This window comes from Micromys minutus (assembly GCF_963924665.1).
Source record: "Micromys minutus genome assembly, chromosome: 1".
Lineage (NCBI taxonomy): Eukaryota > Metazoa > Chordata > Mammalia > Rodentia > Muridae > Micromys > Micromys minutus.
In genome coordinates, this window is record NC_137969.1 from 124,875,693 (window position 1) to 124,886,673 (window position 10,981).

Here is a 10,981-nt window from a genome sequence, read left to right on the forward strand (position 1 = left end):
TATGGTTTCATTTATGGAATATTCAAGATGTAATGACACATTCTAAGCATCAGAAATGAGCAGGCATTTTGTCTGGTAATGTGGTCTGGTTCATTCTCAGCTTAGTTTCCACATAATGTGATTTCAAATATTTCAGTCCTGCTCTGTTCATGTTCCTGTAGGATGAATTTCATTATTTACAACACTGCGTGAGAAGTGAAACTGCTTTCAGATTATGGTCAAAAGGTCCATATTCCCACAGAGCGTGGTAACTCAAAACTCACAATCTCTTGCTTTTGACATAATGCCAAAACTGTGTGCCAGCCAATGGTGACAGTGATTTGTTTTTAATTTTCTAATTTCAGTCAAAGACCCTTAACTTTCCAGAGTCAGAAGCCAAAGCAATTACTTATGAGCAGTGACAGTTGATAGTCATTTTAATACCTGACAGAGAGTAAGAGGCTCTGTGGATCCTTCAGTAATTAGTACAGAATTATTTATAAGTTTATTAATCTAAACACATGAGGAACAAAGAGTACTTGGAGTGTAGGCAGTAAAATGTCAATGACATCCAAGAATAGCTTGCTGAGAGTTAGTGCATCCCAATGTATTATTTTCCCAGACTGAGAGACTTAAAATTCAAAAAGATGCCTTGTAGTAAAATCGACATAAACGGATCCTGCCCCAGCCGAAGTAAGATTTATGTTCATGCTAATAATGATATATTTACCTCCTATAACTGTCTGTTTCTATTTGTATATGAGGGAGGAACTTACACATCATAGACCTTAAGTAAATAATAATGAATGTTGGTTTTGAAACTGATAGCTACTTGAACAACTCACAAATTAAGTTGCAAGATTACTAGGTTTCAAAGGCTGCTTTACACATTTTCCTCTCCAAAACCAGAATAACATTATAACCGGAGTATCTCTGAAAATTTGTTTTTATGATTAAAATAACTATCAAATCTTTAGATCTTTGAGCAGTATGTGTTCATGGATTAGGAAAAAAAAAAAGAAAGAAACAAACAAACAGGGAAGATTCATCAAAATTTTTGATTGCCCATGATTACTTAAACCATTTAGAATTAAGGGTCTAAGGGCTTAATTCTTAAATTATTCTAAAAAACAGTTGTTACAGATGAAAAGAAAATGTAGTCTCCCAATATAGATATGTTTGAGGTCCTTATCTGTGTATAAATTCTGTTTCAAGAAAACTCTTCTGTATTGCCCAATCCCAATCCTTGATTTTTTTTTTTCTTGAACTTACATTTTTGTTATATAGCTTACACTGGAGAGTTACATTTGCAATGTAACTTGGAGATAGTCTTGGTTTGAAATTAGATAATTATAGAAGTAGACAGCTACTTTGCTGTTTTGGTAAATTACAGTCTTGATATTGCCTCATTAAAGAACAGCACATAACTTATCTTCCTAGAGAGAAAATTCAGGAGGTTAGCCCTTTAAATCTTGAAGATTTCAAACTGTAGGGTTATTAGTGCCATTTAACTGCTCCTTTGCAATTCCACCACCTGCCATTCCATGGTTAGAATTTCAAATGGCTCCTGTGATTTGCTTCTGAAGAGCAAGCTTGGGTAGAATTATCAGCAACATTGGAAGCTTATTTTGTGTAATAAATAAACCATGATCACTGAAGGATGATTCTTACTTTCCCCTCCAAGTATTGTGATTCTCAGTTTGATTCTATCTTAGTTCAACTGACATTATGTTCCCACTGTTATAGATTTTACTCTTCCTCTCTAAAGCTGTTTTTCTGATAGAACAATACTTTTAAAATTTGTATAAGAAAACTTACATTAATCATCCAATTGTCATTGTTCAGCTATAAAATACATTTTATAGCATTTAGTTCTTATTGGAGTAGACTCCATGATGTCTTCAGAGAATTTCTTAGTGTGGTCTCTTGTGGTACAGAAAAATTAAAGTCACATACATGGCTTTGGAATTACTCCTAGGTGTATTACGATAACATTGAATGACTAATTTTGAAGAGATATTGACTATTACAGAGTGTTTTATTCATTTTATTAGTGTTTTATTTTTTTTGTGAGGGGATGGAAAAAGTGTGTGTCACTTCCAACATGAGCCTGAGGTACTAATTTTAAATTGAAAAAAAAAACATATGTGACTCAGTGTAACCAGTGATAGTTACCTGTTGTCTAGGACTCTAAGCAACATACTATTAAGTGTTTGACCTTTGGCTTTTTTTTTTAAATACATCTGACAGGCTAAATGTATCCTCATCACTATTTTTTTAATAAAGTTTTATTGTAATACAACTATCCCAATTAACTTTCACGATCATTTCTGCTGTGACAACAACATGATCCTCACCAAGTAAAAATGTATCATTTGAATAGTAAAATATTTATGAGTGGATGTAAAAATTTTGATCTCCTTAAAAGTTCTGGTGAAAGTAGTATTAGAGTAAGCATTAATTTAAACAAAAATAAATATGGTGTATGTGTATATATCAAAGACAGCCCATCATTTAGAGGCAGGGCAGGAACTTCATGCTTACAAGTATGTAAACTATACCTCAAATTGTTAAATTCTTCAAAACATGTCATACTGTCTTAAAGAACACTGGCTAGGTGCTATCAGATTTTCTCCAAAGCATAAATTCCCTTTCCATCATGAAGTCATATAGAGGTTATATATATATTAATTTATTGTAGTTTTCTATAGTGGTCTCTCTCTCTCTCTCTCTCTCTCTCTCTCTCTCTCTCTCTCTCTCTCTCTGTCTCTGTCTCTCTTTCTCTCTGTCTCTCTCTCTCTCTCTCTCTCTCACACACACACACACACACACACACACACACACACACACACGTTTTCTTTCTTTCCATCTCTTTCTTTCTTTCTCCCTTGCCTTCTCTCTTATTGCATGCATATCTATCTATCTGTCTGTCTGTCTGTCTGTCTGTCTGTCTGTTTGTCTATTTATCCTGTTGCATTCATATAATGTTACTTGTATATTTGCATTTATGCATGACTATTTTGCACTAGACAACTAATTGCTCTGTTCTTCTTTGGTAAAGATCACCTTTCTAGCTCCAGTTTGCTTATAGTTATTTGAGAAAGATTGAACCTTAGGGTTTACCAGGTCCTGTTTGGTATTTCCATTAATCTCTTCCCTGTTCAGCTCACATTTAGTCATATTGGTGAGACTTCATGGGTGTAGCTTCTGATATTAATAGGGGACACAATCTTACAGAAAACTCTTGATACTCTTATTCCAACAATCTTTCTGCCCCCTCTTCTACAATGTTTTCTGACTTTTAGGTGTGGAAGTGTTTTATAGAAATGTCCATTGCTTCTTAATGCTGAATTTTAATGAATTGATGTTTACTCTCATGGTCTCTATTGCAAAGAAAGTTATTTAAAAAAAAAAAAAAAATAGGTAAAGAATACACTTATGTGTGTACATAAGGAACACTTTGTAGTTTTTGGTTAGATATTCTAATGGTTTAGTAAAGTGGTGAGTATAGATTCTTCTACAATAAGCATGACTTCACTACCCCTAAACAGTTAAAGGGAAGTTTTCTGTTTTTATTGGATATTTTCTGTTTTTAAATTCCAGGGGTTATCCTCTTTCCCCCAATCATATTTCCCCTCCCCCTCCAATTGCCTCCATTGAAGGTGCTTCCTCTCCCAGCTTCCCTCTCCTACCTCAGTGCCTCCTCATTACCCTATACTGGGAAAATGAGCCTTTATTAGTTCAAAGATCTCTCCTCTCATTGATGCCAGAGAATGTTATCCTCTGCTGCTTATACACCTATAGCCATGGGTCTCTTCATGAGAACTCATTGGTTGGTGTTCTAGTCCCTGGAATCTGCAGTGGGTTTGATTAGTTGATCATTTTGTTCTTCCCATGGGGTTGTAGACCCTTTCAGCTCCTTCAGTACTTTCTCTAGCTCCTTCATTGGGGTCCCAGTATTCAGCCTAATGGTTAGCTTGAAGCATCCTTCTCTGTATCAGTATGCTTCTGGCAGAACCTCTGAAGAGGCATCCATATCAGATTCCTGCCAATAAGCACTACTTGGTATCAGCAATAGTGTATGGGTTTAGTGGCTGCATGTGGGATGGATTCCCAGGTGAGTCAGACTATGGATGATCTCTTCTTCAATCCCTGCTCCTCCATGGCTATGATCAAAAACTCAGGTCACAGCGGATGCTGACGGGGATATGGAGAAAGGGGAACACTCCTCCACTCTTGGTGGGATTATAAGCTGGTACAATCACTCTGGAAATCAGTCTGAAATGTTTTCTCAGAAAATTGGACATACTACTACTTGAGGACCCAGTTTTACCACTCCTAAGCATATACCCAAAAGAAGCTCCAACAACTAACAAGGACACATGTTCCATCATGTTCATAACAGCTTTATTTACAATATCCAGAAGCTGGGAAAAACCTAGATGTCCTTCAACAGAAAAATGGATACAGAAATTGTGGTACATTTACACAATGAAGTACTTCTCAGCTATTGAAAACAATGAATTTATGAAATTCCTAGGCAAATTAATGGAACATGAAGCTATCATCCAGTCACAAAAGAACACTCAGGGTATGTACTCACTGATAAGCAGATACTAGCCCAATAGTTCAGAATAGCCAAGAAACAATTCCCAGAACTTATGAAGCTCAAAGAGAAGGAAGGCCAGAATGTGGATGCCTCAGTCCTTCTTAGAAGGGAGAACTAAACACTCATGGAAGGAAATAAAGGGACAAATAGAAGAACAGGGATTGGAAAAAGGAAGTTTTCTTAACTATTTACTTTTTTGTTCACTTTACATTCTTTTCACAGCCTCCTCCCTCCTTTCTTTGTAGTCCCACTCTTACAAATCCATTTTCCTTAAATAATTTGTTTTATTTCCTCTACTTCAGATCAAATTCATTCATTTATATGTGATTAAAATACATTTGTTGATCTTAAAGATGCTAAGACCTAACTGATAGAATCTAATTTTTTATTTTCTCCTGCCAAATACCACACAAGTACATATAAGCACATACACACATGTGTGTTGAATGGTTGGATGTTAACTTTTTCTCTTTTATGTCTCAGACAGTGTTCTTACAACCATCTTTAAACAAAGAAAGTGTATAAGTTAACACTGAACTAGTAAAAAAAGTGGTTTATCAAACACACAACATATGAAAAATGTTTGTCCAACTTATCCATATAAAACACAAGCTCAGGCTAGGCTGAACATATACTGAATTTTACATAATGCTAGTCTTTTAGAATAATAACACTAAGTAATTTTCATATCACATAATAAATACTGACTAGGTACACAAATTTTGTTATTAATAGCAAGACTTTGCTTTAAAATATTATAAACACCTTTTAGTAGATTATTTGTGGGTAGAATGTTAGGTAAATTTTTACATTATTACAAAATAATAAGTTGAAAAGATAAACAAGGGGTAGGAGGGAGGGAAAAAGGAAGAAAAGAAATGGAAAAAAGGAAATGGAGCTAGGGAAAGAGACAAAATGAGAGAATGAGAGAAAAGATAGGAAGAAGAAATGGATCTCTCCAAATCTTTAGTATAAAGGGGGGTTAGTTTTTGACAAAGGCTTTTTCAGCATCTAACAAGATAATTATGTATTTGTGTATTGAATACTCCAGGATGGGATTGCTATCCCATAGTCAAAACTCTGACTCAAACTGTTCCTGTCTGAAAACAAACAAACAAACAAACAAGCAAACAAAAAACCAAAACCAAACAAACAAAAATACTGTGGGGATGCAAATGGAATAAAGCCTGAGAAAAAGAAGGTCCTGGGAAATGTCCAATATGGAATATAGCTCAAGAGGAGGCTCCCAGGCCTGCCACCATTACTGAGGCTACGGAACACTCACCGAAAGGAATCTATCTTGACAGCCCTCTGAAAGACCCAACAAGTAGCTGAAAGAGTCAGATGCAGATATTTGCACCCAACCAATGAACAGAAGCTGCTCAACCCTGTGGTTGAATTAGGAAAAGCTAGGGGAAGCTGAGAAATAGGGCAATCCTGTAGGAGGACCAACAGTCTCAATTAACCTGGAACCCTGAGATCTCTAAGACACTGGCAACATATACCAGCTTGTCTGAGTCCCCAATATATATACAGCAGAGGACTCTTAGATCTGGGTTCAGTCAAAGAAGGTGCACTTACTGTTCAGGAGACTGGAGGCCCCAGTGAGTTTAGAAGTACGCCGAGGTTGGTGGGGTGGGGACATCATCATGGAGATGACAGGGCTAGGGATGAGGTATGGGATGTGAAACAGTAGGAGGTTGGACTGGGAGGGGTATAAAATTGTGAGTGTAAAAATAAAATAAGTGAATATTCCTGCATCTTTGAAGTGAACCCTAGTTACCATAGTGGATGATATTTTTGATGTATTCTTGGATGAAGTTTGAAATATCTTTTTGAATATGTTTGCATCAAGGTCATAAGAAACAATGACTGGGAATTCTCTTTCTTTGTTTAGTCTTTGTGTGCTTCATATATTAGGGTGACTATGGCCTCATATAATGAGTTTGGCAATATTCCTTCTGTTGCTATTTTGTGAAATTGTTTGAAGAGTATTGGTATTATTTCTTTTTTCAATGTCTTGCAGAATCCTGCACTAGAACCATCTGGCCCTGTTTTTGTTGTTGTTGTTTTGTCTTTTGTTTGTTTGTTGCTATTGTTGTTTGGTTGTTTGTTAGGTTTGTTTTTTGTTGGAAGACTTGAAATGATTGGTTATATTTCCTTAGGGGCTCTATGTCTGGATTTTTGTAGTTTTGGTTTCAGTTTGTTCATTTAAGATTTTACTACTTTTATTTTTCTTCCATCTAGTCTGCCCTCCCCAGTTCCTCATCCCATTCCTCCTCCCCTCTGAGTTTGAGAAGATGTTCCCCCTCCCTGCCAGGCCTCCCTATTCACAGAAGCCTCAAATATCATGAGGGTAATGCCCATCTTCTCCCACTGTGGCCAGACCAGGCAGTCCTTTGAAGTATATATGTCAGAAGCCTCAGGTCAGCTTAAGTATGTTATCTGATTGGTGACTCAGTGTCTGAGAAATCACAGGGGTCCAGATTAGTTGAGAGTGCTGTTCTTCCTATGGGTTTTCCCTCCTCCAACCTTTCCCTAATTTTACTACAGGGTCCCCCAACTTCAGACCAATGGTTGTGTGTTAGTTATCTGCTTCTGTCTCAGCTGCTTGCTGGGCCTCTCAGAGGACAGCCACGCTAGATTCGGTTCTGTAAGCACACCATAGTATCAGTAATAGTGTCAGACTTTGGAGTGTCCCCTTCACATGGATCCCTCTTTTCCACCAGTCTCTTTTCCATTTTTGCCCCTGCAGTTGTTTTAGAAAGGAATAATTCTGGGTCAGAGTTTTCGACTGTGGAATGGCAACCCATGACCTCAAACTGTATTACAGAGGAATAGTTTTAAAAAACTGCATGTTATTGCTACAGGGACAGAACGGTTGATCAATGGAATAGAACTGAAGATCCAGAAATACAACTACATATGTATCAATACTTGATCTTTGATGAAGAAGCCACAGATATAAAATGGAAAATAGAAAGCATCTTCAATCAATGGCACTGGTCTAACTAGTAATCTATTTATAGAAATGTGAAAATAGAGACATATTTGTCTTTTTGCACAAAGCTCAAGTCTTAAGAGTATCAAGGACCTCAACATCAAACCAGATGCACTGAATCTAATAGAAGAAAAAGTGAGAAATACCCTTGAACTCATTGACACATGGCAGGGGAATTTCCTAAACAGAACTCCAATGTCCCAGGCTTGTGATCAAGAATAGATAAATGGGATCTCATGAAACTGAGAAACTTCTGTAAGGCAAAGGCCATAGTCAACCTACAGACTAGGACTGTTTAAATATTTTAACTAATCTTGATTGAACTTTGGTAGTGATATCTGTTTAGAACTAAAACCTAGTGGTTCTTTGAATTTTCTCATTCTGTACTGTTGTGTCTCCCTTTTCATTTCTTATTTGCTAGTTTAGATAATGTTTCTCTGCCTTTTAGTTTGAAAAAAAACTCACACACAAGGAAGAAAAAAAAAAGGTTTTGGTTTTGTTGACTCTTTGTATTGTTTTCTTTGTTTCTAATTGATTGATTTCAGCCTTGATTTTGATTTTCTTTTTTTTTTTTTTTTTTGCCATCCATTTTTCTTGGGAGTGTTTGGTATTTGTTTTCTAGAGCTTTAAGATGTACTTTTAAGTACCTGATATGATAACTCTATAGTTTTTATTATGAAGCCAATTAATGCTATGACATTTCAGTTTGCATTGCTTTCATTGTGTCCTATATGTTTGGGTATGTTGTGCCTTCATTTTCCTTGAATACTTTCAGAGGGGTGACTGCTGTTATTTCCTTGAAATATATTAATCTATCCTGTCAACTAAAAATATATACATTAAATTTTATTTAAAATGGTAAGAGCAATTGTAAATAAAATAATAACTAAAATTATAAAAGCAAGGAAATTCAGTTATAGATTGTGAAATAATACAATCTGGAATTACCGCTTCCTTGAAGGGCATTTTGAAAGAAATTAGGAAATTCCTCTCTAGCTGGAGCCTCTCCCAAAGAGTCATATACTTTTCACATTTTAGGGATCCTTTCAAAACTCAGCCTTCTGGAGCAGTAGGAAGACATCAGTGGTAATTACTTTTTGCAAAATAAACTTACTTTTACTTTATTTTATTTTATTAGTATTTCTATCCCGGCTAAATTTTTTATTGGATATTCTCTGTATTTACATTTCAAATGTTATCACCTCTCATCCCCCAACACACTCCAATTTCCCTCCATTTCCCCTTGCTTCCATGAAGGTGTTTTTTTCTCCCAACCACCACCCTCTCCACCTAAGCACCTTAGCATTCCCTTACACTGGGAAAGTGTACCTTCACTGAACCAAAGGCCTTTTCTCCCATTGATGCCAGACAATGCTGTCCTTTGCTACGTATGCAACTGGAAAAATGGGTCTCTCGATGTGCACTCATTGGTTGGTGTTTTAGTCCGTGAGAGCTCTGGAGGATTTGATTGGTTGATAAGTTGTTCTTCCCATGAGGTTGTAAACCCTTTCACCTCCTTGGGTCCTTATTTCAGCTCCTCCATTGGTGTCTCTGTGTTCAGTGGGATAATTAGCTACAAACGTACTCAACTGTATCTTTATGACTCTGGCAGAGCCTCTGCAGGGGCATCCATATTTGGTTCCTGCCAGTAAGCAATACTTGGCATCAGTTCTTGAGTTTGGTGGCTGCCTATGGGGGTGGATCCCCAGGTGAGGCAGTCTTTGAGTGATCTTTTCTTTAATCCCTGCTCCTTTATTTGTCCCTGTATTAACTCCTTGGAGTGTTTTCTTCTCTCTTCCAAGTAGGACTGAGGCATCTGCATTCTGGTTCTCTTTCTTTTTGAGCTTCATAAGTTCTGTGAATTGTTTCTTGGGTACTCTGAGTTTTTGGGCTTTTATCCTCTAATCAGTAAGTGCATCCTAATGTGTATTCTTTTATGACTTGGGATGATAGCTTCTAGTTTTATCCATTTGCCTAGGAATTTTATAAAGATATTGTTTTAAAAGCTGAGTAGTACTCCATTGTGTAATTGTGCCACAATATTGGCATCCAATCATCTTTGGAAGGATATCTGGGTTCTTTCCAGTTTCTGGCTACTATAAATGAGGCTGCTGTGAACATGGTAGAGCATGTGTCTTTGTTATATGTTAGAGTGTCTTTTGGGGATATAGCCAAGAGTGAAATAGCTGGGTCCACAGGTAGTACTATGTCCTAATTTTCTGAGGAATAGCCAGACTGATTTCCAGAATTATTATACCAGCTTGCAATCCCACCAACAATAGGGTAGTGTTCTTCTTTCTCCACCTCCTCACCAGCATCTGCTGTCACCTGAGTTTTTGATCTTAGCTATTCTGAATGGTGTGAGGTGACTTTAAAATAAAGTTACATTAGCTAATAAAAACACTCATTTTCCCCCCTTTACTTATAAAATGCTTGCATTTTAATTGAGAAAACAATCATATCAGAACACTGCTTATATACTTCTGATATTATTGAGCCATACATGTGTCTCCATAAATAGGTTCTATTAATGAGATAAAAATATTTGCACCTTCTCAATTTGTTGTTTTTCTTTCCTGACTCTCTGGTGTTTCTCCATTCTGGAGTTGGCAATGATCTGCCACAGTTTGAGCATAGAAGGACAATAAGAATAGAACTTCAGAAAATAGGCAGTATTAGAACAACTTCTCCATCTCTGTGGGATGACATAGCCAAGTTATTCTTTGATGCCATTGTCAATTTTCCCTGCCTAGCTTAATGCAGAAGGTTTTATATAACACAGACATAGTAAAACAGCAGTAATGCTCTGTATTCTAAACTTTAGAGATTCTGTAGTTCCATAATTAAAGGTGCTTGTCAGCAATACACTGACCTTATCTGTGTGAAACTTGAGTCAACGGAAGGACTGTTCCCATCTTGTTGTGGCTGAAGTGACTCTGAAATTATCAATTTTCCTAAATCCATCATGTTCTCTGAGTTACACTTCTCTAGAATTTAAACCATTCTCCCGTCAGACTTCCAGTCTGATAACCTGGATTTTATTCATGGCTGCCTCAAAGATTTGACCTAAATGTTGACATTCAATTCACAGCACCCACCTGTTCATTACAGGGTTTTACTGAATTCAAGTATCTTTTAATTGACTAGGTTTCAACATCCTGATACCATGTATTAAATTCTTATAATCTCTCTTCTCGTAACTGTGTTCCTTGGGACTTCAAGGTAAATAAGAATATCTTCAACTTAATAGGTTAAGACTTTCCCTTATACTTTTTTCTCACTATGCTAAATCTCTCAATTTGACAAAAAAATCCCATAATAAAGATAGGTCAAGAAATCCAAATTTAAAAAAAAATAAAGTAAATGAAGGTGATATTAGAAACATTAGAAAG